Here is a 16,226-nt window from a genome sequence, read left to right on the forward strand (position 1 = left end):
CCATAATTCATAAGTATTTATATAAATTAAGCTTAAGAAACAAACACGGTGTGCACACTATCACCTTCACATTGTTGGACAAGGTGTCCCCGGAGATCACATAATAAAACCACTTGAGTAGCACAATAGTTGAAGAATAATATCTACTTATTCAACTAGATTACAAAGCTCATGATCACATAAAGATCATACATGGAGAGATAGGTAGACCACATATCTACTGGTAAAACCCCCATCCTTGGGGGAGAACTACTCACTCCTCATCATGGGAGTCAGCAACGGCGATGGAGATGGTGGTGGAGTCGATAGACATGGCTCCGGGTGATAGTGCATGGAACCCCCATGTGTGGTTTTGGTAATTAATGACAATCCCTATGGACTAATTTTTGCATTGAGTTATATTTGTAAGAGTTGTTCATAGGCAATGCTTGAACCATATGTTGGTTTCAAGGTTGCAATAAGAATAAATTTATGAAGAATATCAAGTGACAAGCATATCTTGAAGAAAAAGATTATGTGAGCTCTCATGTGTATCTTCAAGACGCCAACATAATGAAGAAAGAATAAATGAGGTGCAAGTTCAAGATAAGTCAACTCGAAGAGACCATATGCTTTAAGCTTGCATCCACATGGTGATCATGTATATGTGAAGATGCGCCGAAGAAGAAGCTCTCCCATGATGGATTATGGGGGAGCAATCCACAAGACTTCGTCAAGCAAGCACAATCAAGAAAAGCGTTCCATCTTGTTGCGGTCAGGATTGTCATCATCGAGATCAAGTGGAACATGGAAGGCTAGGGTTTGCTCTTGATAGGGTTTCTTTGTTATCGGTCTCATGGTGTAGTTGGAGACCGGTTTATAGTGTAGTTGCCGTACTATCAAGAGGGCTCTCGAGTGAGTAACTCGATCGTATCCTTCGGAGAGTTTGTGTTGTTATTTGAATCTTATCCATGTGGTGTTTTAGAGCTTGTGTTTATTTCCATGTCAAGCTCTAGATCATCGAAAATGGATTCCGCATGAATCACTTGTTGCATTTTCAATATTGGAGTTTTTCTCGGTTTCTCGTATTGAGAGGTTTCACTCTAAAATCCATAGAAAAATCTACCCCAATTTTTCTTGTGTTTTTCACTCTTTGTAGTGGTATATCTTGTCATTCTCTTTACAACAAAATTGATTTCACCTAAATCCGAGTTTCCTAACTCAAGTTGTTGCATTTTCCATATTGGAGGTTTTACTGGTTTGTCTTTATAGATAGGTAAAATCTTTATTCATTTGTTTCTATCCTCCCTTGCTGTACTATGATTTTTCTATGCATATTTTTGTGGAGCTCGTTGTTGTGATTTCAACGAGCCCAAGATCATCGAAATCGGAGTCCAGATGCAAAAGTTCTTGAGGTTTTCGTATCGGGTGTTGGGTATAAACAGGGAGGCCGGCACTGCCGCTGGGACGCGATTTTGGACATAATGGTCAGTTTTCTTGGGACTTATTTAAGGGGTCTTCTTCCCCAAAGGTTCCCCAACTTCTGGGCTCATTTTTTCTCCCATTGTTGACCTTCTTTGAGCTTGATATCTCCCTCTCCCTCCAATAAATCTTGAATCCATTTGAGAGAGAAGATAAAGGAGATCTACACTACATCTTCACCAATCAAATCCATCTCTTTGTGAGAGGAACCATCTAGATCTAGATCTTGAAGAAACTTGGAGTTCTTTGTGGATTTCCTTTGTTCTTCCTCTCTTATTCCCCACAAGTTTCTGTAGCTTTGGTGTAATTTGGGAGTGAAAGATTTGCCATTACATTTGGTGCATCGATTTGTGCTCTCCACGGTGATTCGTGCTGGTGAAAGTGAGGATCTTGTTACTCTTGAGTTCTTGGAACCCTAAACGGCTTTGAGGTCTTTGTGGCGATTTCTTGGGAGCCTCCAATTAAGTTGTGGATGTGTGCCCCAAGCTTTGTGTAAGGCCCGGTTTCTGCCTCCAAGGAAATCTCTTAGTGGAACCGTGACCTAGGCCTTTGTGGCAAGGGTCACCGGAGAATAAGGTGAGGCGCTTTCGTGGCGCTCGGTGTGTGGTGTGACTACCGCATCTTGGGGTGAGCCCTTTGCGGCGTTGGTGTGCATCGAGTAACCACACCTCAAGGTGAGGACATTTGTGGTGTTCGGGAGCACCAAGCCTCCGCACCTCTCCAACGGAGATTAGCACTCGTAAGAGTGTGAACTTCGGGATAAATCATTGTTTCCCGCGTGCATTGGTTATCTCTACACCCGAGCTCTTTACTTATGCACTTTACTTTGTGATAGCCATTGTGCTTTAAGTAATATATATCTTGCTATCACATAGTTGCTTGTGTTGCTTAGTATAAGTTGTTGGTGCACATAGGTGAACCATAATATATAGGTTTCGGGCTTGACAAAGTAAACACTAGTTTTCTTCCGCATTTGTTAAGCCCATCTCGTAAAAGTTTTAAACCGCCTATTCACCCCCTCTAGGCGACATCCGTGTCCTTTCACCGGGGGCAATTCGGTCTCGGTAGGGTGCCGAAATAGAGACTTCTGTCCCCCGAATCTTGTCTGCGATGGCGGTGGAGCTATGGAACTTTTCGTGGACCGATGCTTATTGATTTATGTTTTTTGCGTCAGGAGGCATTTATAGGCGGAAGGGCGAGGTCGGTGGAGGCCAGGAGGGCCTGGGCCGCGCCTATGACTGGTCTGGTCGCCCTGTGGCGCCTCATCGTCTCTCCTCTGGACTTCGTCTTTGTTACGGAAAAATAAAATCTTCGGCTTTTGTTTCGTTTAATTCCGAGAATATTTCCTGTATAACTTTTCTGATATACAAAACAACAGAAAACAGGGAACTAGCACTGTGGCATCTTGTCAATAGGTTAGTGCCAGAAAATGTATAAAAAATGCAACAAAGTGTAAACAAAACATATATAAATTTGTGTAAAACAAGCATGGAGCATAAAAAATTATAGATACGTTTGCAACATATCACACCACCTATGATATTTCGGGTCTGAGGCCTCTCTAGGTGTGGTTCGAGGGTCCAGGGTGCTTCTCCCGATGAAAAAGTGACCCTGCAGAAATCTCAGGTCAATTTGACTCCGTATAGGTCCCTGAATGTGAAAAATACACAAAACAAGATTTCTTGTTCTGCAAAGTTATAAACCAAATAAAGGGGATCATTGGTAAATCCTCATAAATCAATGTAAAACATGATATTATCATCATATATATTGCAAATATATGAAAATTTAATATGATAAAGGATAAAGTTCATATATGCATTTTACATGCATCAGGTGGCAGGCTTGCATTTTTCGCCTTCTTTGACCTAAATTCTGGGTCAGAGGAAAGCACACTCATGGTAGAATTTCGTCAGTGGGAGGAAGAGGAAAAGTTGTACGTCCCAACTAAGCGATGCCTAATTTTGTAGAGGGGGATAGGAGAAATGGTGGGAGATAATGGCGGGAAACAAAGGCGGGAGAGAATGGTGGAAAATAAAGACGGGAAAACATATGCGGGAGCTTTTAGTTACAAACAAGTAATGAACTATGAGGCTAACTACGTGTGTGCGGTGATCATGCACCTTGTCGGTGACACACTAGCCGATCGGCCGTTGCGTGGCCGATTAGGTATAGTCGACGGTCGTGTCTGCGATCGGCTGGGCCATTGCCGACGAGTCGTGTCAATTGACAGAGAGTCAGGCGCCAGTCCGGCCGACGGCCTAATGGGCAATGCCGTGACTAATTTGTGGCTGGTTTGCTAATCAAGTCACAATTTTTTTTAGAGCCCGTGTTATGCATAAAAAAAATCTATAAATAATGGTATGATCTGAAAAATTTGTGCTCCTACCGACACGTCTCATATACCTGTATGGGCGCTGCTGGCGGACGCGAATTTTTGGCACATGAGTGCTATGCATCCTATAAACCCCAAAATTCATGGTAATTTAAAATATTCAAAAAAATGTAAATCCTCCTAAAAACAAAAGATGATCAAGTATTGTACTGGTATAAAAATATTTGGGTTCAAAATAATTCTCATGGTATCTGAGCAAACAAGACAAATTTACGACGAATATAGCTTGAATAGTACGTGGACACGGCGCTTGTTTGATTTTGTCTTTTTTTTTTCATAATACAATGATAGCAATTTCCTCCCGAAATATTTATATACAAGTGCTATACTTGATCATTTTTGGTTCTCAAAAGAATTTAAACTTTTGTAACTTTTTTTGATTTTTTAAGTTGAATTATTATTTTTTTCTTTTGCACGTATGGGTATTTGGCACCCACGAGCATTGATGCATGCGAGCGGCACCTCACAACTCTTTATATATAGTGTTTGTCTAAAGTTGACATAACACTATGGTAGATCATTTGGATGAAGTATTTGCTGTTGAATAGAAGGTCTTGAGTTCAAATCCTCACATTGGCTTATTTTTTTATTTTAAATAATTGCGCTACATGTTGTAGTATGTTTCAAAACATGAAACGCAGCCTTGTATTGCTTTTTAGATTTTTATCATATTTTTTCCCTCAAACTAAAAATGCCTATGTACTGAAAATTGTTCCGAATATGAATCCAATGTAATGCTTTCGATCATATAATCCAACATGTTGCTTTGATCATGTGCTCTCTACCTGCCTCCAGATTTCATTAACATCGCATGCACCTGTAAGAGCATCTCCGCCGGGGCTCCCAATAGAGCTCCCAATAGCTCCATTGGGAGTCTAGTGAGAGAAAGCGCTCGCACCGGCGCTCCCAAAAATGCCGGCATGATTTGGAGCCCCATAAAAGCGTCGGCACTCCCGAAAGGATCCCTTTGCAAAGGGAGCCGATTGGGAGCGCCGTCGTCCAATTTCTGCTGAAAAGTTGCATGTGCCCCACGATACATTCCACTAAAGATTTTCCTCTCTCCTACTTTTTATGTCCCCACTTACATGTGCATGCATAGTGCCGGCGTCTCTATTGGGTTAATTGGTGGGAGACGCGGTCCCAAAATACTAAATGCATGCAGCCGGCGCTCCCCATAGCCGGCGTGCATGCTGGTGTTTTTTTAGGAAGAACCGGTGGAGATGCTCTAAGGGCATCTCCAACGCGGCGACCCATCCCGCGTCCGCACGTCCGGATGGGTCGAGCCGGACAAAAACGCGACCCAACGCGGGGACGCACCGCAAAAGCGGACGGCCGCGGCGTCCGGAACGACGCAAACCCGGCCCAAGGCCGCGGATGGCACGCGGCGTCCTCGCGTGTCCGCCTGGTCCGCGCGGCTGGCCCAGCTGTCGGTGCCCCAGTCCTATTAAATGTGGACTGGGGGAGGGGGACTGTCCCTATCCAGTCCCCACTGATAGCGTGTAAGGCACACGTCCGTTGGGAACCCCAAGAGGAAGGTGTGATGCGTACAAAAGTAAGTTTTCCCTCAGTAAGAAACTAAGGTTATCGAACCAGTAGGAGTCAAGGAACACGTGAAGGTTGTTGGTGGCGGAGTGTAGGGCGGCGCAACACCAGGGATTCCGGCGCCAACGTGGAACCTGCACAACACAATCAAAGTACTTTGCCCCAACGTATCAGTGAGGTTGTCAATCTCACCGGCTTGCTGTAAACGAAGGATTAGATGTATAGTGTGGATGATGATGATTGTCTGCGAAGAACAGTAAAGAACAGAGTTTGCAGTAGATTGTATTTCAGATGTAAAGAATGGACTGGGGTCCACAGTTCACTAGTGGTGTCTCTCCCATAAGATAATTAGCATGTTGGGTGAACAAATTACAGTTGGGAAATTGACAAATAAAGAAGGCATAACAATGCACATACATATATCATGATGAGTACTATGAGATTTAATCGTGGCATTACGACAAAGTACATAGACCGCTATCCAAAGCATGCATCTATGCCTAAAAAGTCCACCTTCAGAGTTATCATCCGAACCCCTTCCAGCATTAAGTTGCAAACAACGTGACAATTGCATTAAGTATGGTGCGTAATGTAATCAACACAAATATCCTTAGACAAAGCATTGATGTTTTATCCCTAGTGGCAACAGCACATCCAAAACCTTAGAACTTTCTGTCACTGTCTCAGATTCAATGGAGGCATGAACCCACTATCGAGCATAAATACTCCCTCTTGGAGTCACAAGTATCAACTTGGCCAGAGCATTACTAGCAACGGAGAGCATGCAAGAACATAAACAACATATATGATAGATTGATAATCAACTTGACATAGTATTCAATATTCATCGGGTCCCAACAAACACAACATGTAGCATTACAAATAGATGATTTTGATCATGATAGGCAGCTCACAAGATCTAACATGATAGCACAATGAGGAGAAGACAACCATCTAGCTACTGCTATGGACCCATAGTCCAGGGTGAACTACTCACACATCGATCCGGAGGCGATCATGCCGATGAAGAGCCCTCCGGGAGATGATTCCCCTCTCCGGCAGGGTGCCGGAGGCGATCTCCTGAATCCCCCTGATGCGTGTAGTTGACACGTCCGTTGGGAACCCCAAGAGGAAGGTGTGATGCGCACAGTAGCAAGTTTTCCCTCAGAAAGAAACCAAGGTTTATCAAACCAGGAGGAGCCAAGAAGCACGTTGAAGGTTGATGGCGGAGGAGTGTAGTGCGGCGCAACACCAGGGATTCCGGCGCCAACGTGGAACCCGCACAACACAATCACAGAACTTTGCCCCAACGTAACAAGCGAGGTTGTCAATCTCACCGACCTTGCCGTAAACAAAGGATTAGATGTATACTGTGGATGATGATGTTTGTTTGCGAAGAACAAGTAAAGAACAATTGCAACAGTTTGTATTTCGGATGTAAAGAATAGGACCGGGGTCCACAGATCACTAGCGGTGTCTCTCCCATAAGATAGCAGTATGTTGGGTGAACAAATTACGGTTGGGCAATTGACAAATAAAGAAGGCATAACAATGCACATACATATATCACGATGAGTACTATGAGATTTAATCAGGGCATTACGACAAAGTACATAGACCGCTATCCAAACATGCATCTATGCCTAAAAAGTCCACCTTCAGAGTTATCATCCGAACCCCTCCAAGCATTAAGTTGTAAACAACAGACAATTGCATTAAGTATGGTGTGTAATGTAATCAACACAAATATCCTTAGACAAAGCATCGATGTTTTATCCCTAGTGGCAACAAGACATCCACAACCTTAGAACTTTCCGTCACTCGTCCCGCATTTAATGGAGGCATGAACCCACTATTGAGCATAAATACTCCCTCTTGGAGTCACAAGTATCAACTTGGCCAGAGCCTCTACTAGCAACGGAGAGCATGCAACAACATAAATAACATATATGATAGATTGATAATCAACTTGACATAGTGTTCAATATTCATCGGATCCCAACAAACACAACATGAAGGATTACAAATAGATGATCTTGATCATGATAGGCAGCTCACAAGATCTAACATGATAGCACAATAGGGAGAAGACGACCATCTAGCTACTGCTATGGACCCATAGTCCAGGGGTGAACTACTCACACATCGATCCGGAGGCGATCATGGCGATGAAGAGATCTCCGGGAGATGATTCCCCTCTCCGAGCAGGGTGCCGGAGGCGATCTCCTGAATCCCCCGAGATGGGATTGGTGGCGGCGGCGTCTCTGGAAGGTTTTCCGTATCGTGGCTCTCGGTACTGGGGGTTTCGCAACGAAGACTATATGTAGGCGGAAGGGCAGGTCAGGGGGCCACACGAGGGGCCCACACGCTAGGGCCGTGCGGCCAGCACCTGGGCCGCGCCGCCCTAGTGTCTGGCCACCTCATGGCCCCACTTCGTAAGTCCTCCGGTCTTCTGGAAGCTTCGTGGAAAAATAGGCCCCTGGGCGTTGATTTCGTCCAATTCCGAGAATATTTCCTTACTAGGATTTCTGAAACCAAAAACAGCAGAAAACAACAATCGGCTCTTCGGCATCTCGTCAATAGATTAGTGCCGGAAAATGCATAAATATGACATATAATGTGTATAAAACATGTGAGTATCATCATAAAAGTAGCATGGAACATAAGAAATTATAGATACGTTTGGGACGTATCAAGCATCCCCAAGCTTAGTTCCTACTCGCCCTCGAGTAGGTAAACGATAACAAAGATAATTTTTGAAGTGACATGCTATCATAATCTTGATCATACTATTGTAAAGCATATGAGATGAATGCTGCGATTCGAAGCAATGATGAAGATAATGAGTAAACAAATGAATCATATAGCAAAGACTTTTCATGAATAATACTTTCAAGACAAGTATCAATAAGACTTGCATAAGAGTTACTCATAAAGCAATAAATTCAAAGTAAAGGCATTGAAGCAACACAAAGGAAGATAAAGTTTCAGCGGTTGCTTTCAACTTCAACATGTATATCTCATGGATAATTGTCAACACAAAGCAATATAACAAGTGCAATAAGTAAACATGTAAGAATCAATGCACACAGTTGATACAGGTGTTTGCTTCTAAGATAGAAAGAATAGGCAAACTGACTCAACAATAAAGTAGAAGATAGGCCCTTCGCAAAGGGAAGCATTGATTACTATATTTGTGCTAGAGCTTTTCATTTTGAAAACAAGAAACAATTTTGTCAACGGTAGTAATAAAGCATATGAGTTATGTATAAGACATCTTATAAGTTGCAAGCCTCATGCATAGTATACTAATAGTGCTCGCACCTTGTCCTAATTTGCTTGGGTTAACACTAATTATCATTGCATAGCATATGTTTCAACCAAGTGTCACAAAGGGGTACCTCTATGCCGCCTGTACAAAGGTCTAAGGAGAAAGCTCGCATTGGATTTCTCGCTTTTGATTATTCTCAACTTAGACATCCATACCGGGACAACATAGACAACAGATAATGGACTCCTCTTTAATGCATAAGCATTCGACAACAATTATTATTCTCATAAGAGATTGAGGATTAACTGTCCACACTGAAACTTCCACCATGAATCATGGCTTTAGTTAGCGGCCCAATGTTTTTCTCTAACAGTATGCATACTCAAACAATTTGATTGTGAAAACCGTCCTTACTTCAGACAAGACGAACATGCATAGCAACTCACATGATATTCAACAAAGGTAAAAGAGTTGATGGCGTCCCCAGAAAACATGGTTACCGCTCAACAAGCAACTTACTAAGAAATAAGACACATAAGTACATATTCTTCACCACGATAATTTTTAAGCTATTTGTCCCATGAGCTATATATTGCAAAGGCAAAGAATAGAAATTTTAAAGGTAGCTAATACGTTTCCGACGTATCGATAATTTCTTATGTTCTATGCCATATTATTGATGATACCTACATGTTTTATGCACACTTTATGTCATATTCGTGCATTTTCTGGAACTAACCTATTAACAAGATGCCGAAGTGTCGGCTCTCGTTTTCTCGCTGTTTTTGGTTTCGAAATCCTAGTAACGAAATATTCTCTGAATTGGACGAAACGAAGACCCAGTGGGCCTATTTTTCCACGGAGCTTCCAGAAGACCGAAGAACATACGAAGTGGGGCCACGAGGTGGCGACACCACAAGGCGGCGCGGCCAAGGGGGCTCGCGCCGCCCTATGGTGTGGCCCCCTCGTCGTGCCCCCGACTCGCCCTTCCGCCTACTTAAAGCCTTCGTCGCGAAACCCCCGATGCGAAAAAACCACGATACGGAAAACCTTACCGAGACGCCGCCGCCGCCGATCCCATCTCGGGGGATCCTCGGAGATCTCCTCCGCACCCCGCCGGAGAGGGGATTCATCTCCCGGAGGACTCTACACCGCCATGGTCGCCTCCGGAGTGATGAGTGAGTAGTTCACCCCCGGACTATGGGTCCATAGCAGTAGCTAGATGGTTGTCTTCTCCTCATTGTGCTTCATTGTTGGATCTTGTGAGCTGCCTAACATGATCAAGATCATCTATCCGTAATTCTATATGTTGTGTTTGTCGGGATCCGATGGATAGAGAATACCATGTCATGTTAATTATCAAGTTATTATACATGTGTTGTTTATGATCTTGCATGCTCTCCGTTACTAGTAGAGGCTCGGCCAAGTTTTTACTCTTAACTCCAAGAGGGAGTATTTATGCTCGATAGTGGGTTCATGCCTGCATTGACACCGGGACAAAGTGACAGTAAAGTTCTAAGGTTGTGTTGTGCTCGTTGCCACTAGGGATAAAACATTGGCGCTATGTCCGAGGATGTAGTTGTTGATTACATTACGCACCATACTTAATGCAATTGTCTCGTTGCTTTGCAACTTAATACCGGAAGGGGTTCGGACGATAACCTCGAAGGTGGACTTTTTAGGCATAGATGCAGTTGGATGGCGGTCTATGTACTTTGTCGTAATGCCCAATTAAATCTCACTATACTTATCATGTCATGTATGTGCATTGTTATGCCCTCTCTATTTGTCAATTGCCCGACCGTAATTTGTTCACCCAACATGCTTTTATCTTATGGGAGAGACACCTCTAGTGAACCGTGGACCTCGATCCATTCTTTTAATACTCGAAATACAAATCTGCTCGCAATACTTGTTTTACTATTTTCTCTCGCAAACAATCATCTTCCACACAATACGGTTAATCCTTTGTTACAGACAAGCCGATGAGATTGACAACCTCACTCGTTTCGTTGGGGCAAAGTACTTTGTTTGTGTTGTGCAGGTTCCACGTTGGCGCCGAATCTCCGGTGTTGCGCCGCACTACATCCCGCCGCCATCAACCTTCAACGTGCTTCTTGACTCCTACCGGTTCGATTAAACCTTGGTTTCTTATCGAGGGAAACTTGCTGCTGTGCGCATCACACCTTCCTCTTGGGGTTCCCAACGGACGTGTCAACTACACGCATCAAGCAAATTTCCGGCGCCGTTGTCGGGGAGATCAAGACACGCCGCAAGGGAGTCTCCACTTCTCAATCTCTTTACTTTGTTTTTGTCTTGCTTTATTTTACTTACTACTTTGTTTGCTGCATTATATCAAAACACAAAAAAATTAGTTGCTAGCTTTACTTTATTCACTGTCTTGTCTGCTATATCAAAAACACAAAAAAAAATAGTTTGCTTGCATTTACTTTATCTAGTTTGTTTTATTTACTACTGCTAAAATGAGTAATCCTGAAGTTGAAGTTCGTTCATTTAAGCAACAAGGAGGAGAATGTTTAAAAGATGCTTGGTATTGAATTAGTGATGCCCATAATAGGTGCACTAAGAAACACTCCACCACTATCCTACTCAGTGAATTTTTATGTTGGTATCTCTAGTCGGAATAGATATGTTCTTGATTGTCTCGCGGGAGGTAATTTCCTAGGCGCTCCCGCTTTAGAAGCTAGCTGCATTATTGAGAGTTTATTTGGAACACCACCTGTTAATGAAACTAAAATTGAAACCTCCCTTGAGGATGTTATGAAAAAATTGGAAACCATAGAGAAAAATTTTCCGAGTGTTGAAACTAAGTTAGAGATATTACTTGATAAAACTGATGAACTTGATAAATCCTTAGGAGGAATTGATGAAAGAATTAGTGTCCTAGGAACTTGTGTTGACCATGATAATCAAATTAGTAGGATTGGCGAACTTGAAAAAGCTATGGGAACCTTGGGTTCAACCTTTTCATCTTTACAGTTTAGAGAGAAAGCTTATGTGGGAAAGGAGCAAAAGTTTATGTATGTCTCTAAAGTGCCTAAACCAAAGAAATATTATTATAGGCCTAAAATTGACAAAGCCCCTAGTACCACTACAAATGGGGGAGCTTATGATATCAATGCTTCATCTCGCGATAACACTTGAGTTACACTTTCTGCGCCTAGCTGAAAGGCGTTAAAGAAAAGCGCTTATGGGAGACAACCCATGTTTTTACTACAGTATTTTTGTTTTATATTTGTGTCTTGGAAGTTTTTTACTACTGTAGCAACCTCTCCTTATCTTAGTTTTATGTTTTGTTGTGCCAAGTAAAGTCTTTGATAGGAAAGTAAGTACTAGATTTGGATTATCGCGCAGCTTCCGCATTTCTTTGCCGTCACGAATCTGGGTCTATCTCCCCGTAGGTAGCTCAGAAAATTAAGCCAATTTACGAGCATGATCCTCAGATATGTACGCAACTTTCATTCAATTTGAGCATTTTCGTTTGAGCAAGTCTGGTGGCCTAATAAAATCCATCTTTACGGACTGTTCTGTTTTGACAGATTCTGTCTTTTATTTCGCATTGCCTCTTTTGCTATGTTGGATGAATTTCTTTGATCCACTAATGTCCAAGTAGCTTTATGCAATGTCCAGAAGTGTTAAGAATGATTGTGTCACCTCTGAACATGTGAATTTTTATTATGCACTAACCCTCTAATGAGTTGTTTCGAGTTTGGTGTGGAGGAAGTTTTCAAGGATCAAGAGAGGAGTATGATGCAATATGATCAAGGAGAGTGAAAGCTCTAAGCTTGGGGATGCCCCGTGGTTCACCCCTGCATATTCTAAGAAGACTCAAGCGTCTAAGCTTGGGGATGCCCAAGGCATCCCCTTCTTCATCGACAACATTATCAGAGTTCCTCCCCCGAAACTATATTTTTATTCCGTCACATCTTATGTACTTTGCTTGGAGCGTCGGTTTGTTTTTGTTTTTTTTGTTTTGTTTGAATAAAATGGATCCTAGCATTCACTTTATGGGAGAGAGACACGCTCCGCTGTAGCATATGGACAAATATGTCCTTAGGCTCTACTCATAGTATTCATGGCGAAGTTTCTTCTTCGTTATATTGTTATATGGTTGGAATTGGAAAATGCTACATGTAGTAACTCTAAAATGTCTTGGACAATTTGATACTTGGCAATTGTTGTGCTCATGTTTAAGCTCTTGCATCATATACTTTGCACCCATTAATGGAGAAATACTTAGAGCTTGCTAATTTGGTTTGCATATTTGGTTTCTCTAGAGTCTAGATAACATCTAGTATTGAGTTTTGAACAACAAGGAAGACGGTATGGAGTCTTATAATATTTACCATATGTCTTTTATGTGAGTTTTGCTGTACCGTTCATCCTTGTGTTTGTTTCAAATAACCTTGCTAGCCTAAACCGTGTATCGAGAGGAAATACTTCTCATGCATCCAAAATCCTTGAGCCAACCACTATGCCATTTGTGTCCACCATACCTACCTACTACATGGTATTTATCCGCCATTCCAAAGTAAATTGCTTGAGTGCTACCTTTAAAATTCCATCATTCACCTTTGCAATATATAGCTCATGGGACAAATAGCTTAAAAACTATTGTGGTATTGAATATGTACTTATGCACTTTATCTCTTATTAAGTTGCTTGTTGTGCGATAACCATGTTTCGGGGACGCCATCAACTATTCTTTGTTGGATATCATGTGAGTTGCTATGCATGTCCGTCTTGTCCGAAGCAAGAGAGATCTACCACCTTCATGGTTGGAGCATGCATATTGTTAGAGAAGAACTTTGGGCCGCTAACTAAAGCCATGATTCATGGTGGAAGTTTCAGCTTGGACATATATCCTCAATCTCGTAAGAGAATAATAATTGTTGCCACATGCTTATGCATTAAAGAGGAGTCCATTATCTGTTGTCCATGTTGTCCCTGTATGGATGTCTAAGTTGAGAATAATCAAAAGCGAGAAATCCAAAATGCGAGCTTTCTCCTTAGACCTTTGTACAGTGCGACATGGAGGTACCCCATTGTGACACTTGGTCAAAACATATGCATTGCAAAGATCCGGTAGTCCAAGTTAATTAGGACAAGGTGCGGGCACTATTAGTATACTATGCATGAGACTTGCAACTTGTAAGATATAATGTACATAACTCATATGCTTTATTACTACCGTTGACAAAATTGTTTCATGTTTTCAAAATAAAAGCTCTAGCACAAATATAGAAATCGATGCTTTCCTCTTTGAAGGACCATTCTCTTTACTTTTATGTTGAGTCAGCTCACCTATTTCTCTCCACCTCAAGAAGCAAACACTTGTGTGAACTGTGCATTGATTCCTACATACTTGCATATTGTACTTGTTATATTACTCTATGTTGACAATTATCCATGAGATATACATGTTACAAGTTGAAAGCAACCGCTGAAACTTAATCTTCCTTTGTGTTGCTTCAATACCTTTACTTTGATTTATTGCTTTATGAGTTAACTCTTATGCAAGACTTATTAATACTTGTCTTGAAGTACTATTCATGAAAGTCTTTGCTATATGATTCACTTGTTTACTCATGTCATTACCATTGTTTTGATCGCTGCATCCACTACATATGTTTACAAATAGTATGATCAAGGTTATGATGGCATATCACTTCGTAAATTATCTTTGTTATCGTTTTACCTCGCTCGGGACGAGCAGTAACTAAGCTTGGGGATGCTTGATACGTCTCCGACGTATCGATAATTTCTTATGTTCTATGCCATATTATTGATGATACCTACATGTTTTATGCACACTTTATGTCATATTCGTGCATTTTCTCGGAACTAACCTATTAACAAGATGCCGAAGTGCCGCTCTCGTTTTCTCGCTGTTTTTGGTTTCAGAAATCCTAGTAACGAAATATTCTCGAATTGGACGAAACGAAGACCCAGGGGCCTATTTTTCCACCGGAGCTTCCGGAAGACCGAAGAACATACAAAGTGGGGCCACGAGGTGGCGACACCACAAGGCGGTGCGGCCAAGGGGGCTCGCGCCGCCCTATGGTGTGGCCCCCTCGTCGGCCCCCGACTCGCCCTTCCGCCTACTTAAAGCCTCCGTCGCGAAACCCCCGATGCGAAAAAACCACGATACGGAAAACCTCACCGAGACGCCGCCGCCGCCGATCCCATCTCGGGGATCCTCGGAGATCTCCTCCGGCACCCCGCCGGAGAGGGGATTCATCTCCCGGAGGACTCTACACCGCCATGGTCGCCTCCGGAGTGATGAGTGAGTAGTTCACCCCTGGACTATGGGTCCATAGCGAGTAGCTAGATGGTTGTCTTCTCCTCATTGTGCTTCATTGTTGGATCTTGTGAGCTGCCTAACATGATCAAGATCATCTATCCGTAATTCTATATGTTGTGTTTGTCGGGATCCGATGGATAGAGAATACCATGTCATGTTAATTATCAAGTTATTATACATGTGTTGTTTATGATCTTGCATGCTCTCCGTTACTAGTAGAGGCTCGGCCAAGTTTTTACTCTTAACTCCAAGAGGGAGTATTTATGCTCGATAGTGGGTTCATGCCCGCATTGACACCCGGGACAAAGGACGTAAAGTTCTAAGGTTGTGTTGTGCCGTTGCCACTAGGGATAAAACATTGGCGCTATGTCCGAGGATGTAGTTGTTGATTACATTACGCACCATACTTAATGCAATTGTCTCGTTGCTTTGCAACTTAATACCGGAAGGGGTTCGGACGATAACCTCGAAGGTGGACTTTTTAGGCATAGATGCGCTTGGATGGCGGTCTATGTACTTTGTCGTAATGCCCAATTAAATCTCACTATACTTATCATGTCATGTATGTGCATTGTTATGCCCTCTCTATTTGTCAATTGCCCGACCGTAATTTGTTCACCCAACATGCTTTTATCTTATGGGAGAGACACCTCTAGTGAACTCGTGGACCCCGATCCATTCTTTTAATACTGAAATACAAATCTGTCGCAATACTTGTTTTACTATTTTCTCTCGCAAACAATCATCTTCCACACAATACGGTTAATCCTTTGTTACAGCAAGCCGGTGAGATTGACAACCTCACTCGTTTCGTTGGGGCAAAGTACTTTGTTTGTGTTGTGCAGGTTCCACGTTGGCGCCGGAATCTCCGGTGTTGCGCCGCACTACATCCCGCCGCCATCAACCTTCAACGTGCTTCTTGACTCCTACTGGTTCGATTAAACCTTGGTTTCTTACTGAGGGAAACTTGCCGCTGTGCGCATCACACCTTCCTCTTGGGGTTCCCAACGGACGTGTCAACTACACGCATCAGTAGCACTCAAGTAATGTACTTTGGAATGGCGGAGAAATACCATGTGGTAGGTAGGTATGGTGGACACAAATGGCATAGTATTTGGCTCAAGGATTTGGATGCACGAGAAGAATTCCTCTCAATACAAGGCTAGGCTAGCAAGGTTGTTTGAAGCAAACTCAAGTATAAAAGGTGCAGCAAAGCTCACATATGAACATAT

This window comes from Lolium rigidum, chromosome 3, assembly GCF_022539505.1.
Source record: "Lolium rigidum isolate FL_2022 chromosome 3, APGP_CSIRO_Lrig_0.1, whole genome shotgun sequence".
Classification (NCBI taxonomy): Eukaryota; Viridiplantae; Streptophyta; class Magnoliopsida; order Poales; family Poaceae; genus Lolium; species Lolium rigidum.